The sequence below is a fragment of the Empidonax traillii genome, unplaced genomic scaffold (assembly GCF_003031625.1).
Source record: "Empidonax traillii isolate 1590-97213 ecotype Southwest subspecies unplaced genomic scaffold, ASM303162v1 scaffold723:size436081, whole genome shotgun sequence".
Taxonomy (NCBI): Eukaryota; Metazoa; Chordata; class Aves; order Passeriformes; family Tyrannidae; genus Empidonax; species Empidonax traillii.
The window spans coordinates 78818-79661 of record NW_020955916.1 but is presented as its reverse complement, the minus strand read 5'-3'; the positions used below and the strand labels follow the sequence as shown (position 1 = coordinate 79661).

The 844-nt window shown below is 44.5% G+C and overlaps 1 non-coding gene across 1 annotated transcript; it reads left to right on the top strand.

Annotated features, from left to right (window-relative positions):
- The first annotated feature begins 293 nt into the window (after positions 1 to 293).
- TRNAK-CUU lies at positions 294 to 366 on the top strand. Its single transcript has one exon. It is a non-coding gene; the product is annotated as a tRNA-Lys (tRNA).
- Positions 367 to 844: the final 478 nt, after the last annotated feature.

Genomic DNA, 844 nt, shown 5'->3' with positions numbered 1-844 from the left:
TCATCACGCTGACCACAGTGATTCTTTCCTCTACCTTTGGACTTGCAATTGTTTATTTAGAGTTCACAAGTATTTAAGCGAAGTTATTTTTCTTGGTATGTCACATTTATTAACTAAGGATTTTTCTAAACATTTTTTTTGCTCACCAATGAAGTCTTCTTTTAATTCTTCCCAATCAGATTTAGTTTTTATTATCACTGCTAATTTTATAACACCAGCAAACATTTGTCAATTCACTAAGTGGCATGGTTTTGAGGTGTCAGGGAAGGGAACAGACCAGCTCAGGGTTTGATGCCTGGCTAGCTCAGTCAGTAGAGCATGAGACTCTTAATCTCAGGGTTGTGGGTTCGAGTCCCACGTTGGGCACCATTTGGCACGGTTTTGAGGTGTTGGGGAAGGGAGCAGACCAGCTCAGGGTTCGCAGCTCTGCTGTAGATACTGACAGATACTGCAGGCGAGCACTGCCCCACACACACCTACGCAACCCAAAATAATAGGAGGCTAGACACAGGTGTGAGGCAAGCATCAGCCAGGGCTGATCTGAGTTTATTGAGGGAAAATAGAGGGTTTTTAGGGGTCTGGGTTGGAAGGGTCTGGAACCTGAGTGGAGAAAGAGGAAGAGCATGCAAATCCTCTTACAGTGATTGATTAACAGGGAATGAATAAACATAAGGGGGTGTAACCAGGCAGTAACTGAGGAGCGGCAGATGGCTAAAACCTGCCAAACCACTTGATTGGTTGGTACCACGCTGTACTCCAACCAGTAGGGGAATTGTGGTTATGCCTGGCAAGGCAGAAAGTCCATGAGGGAAAAGAAACTAAAATGGAGGTTTAACCTACATGT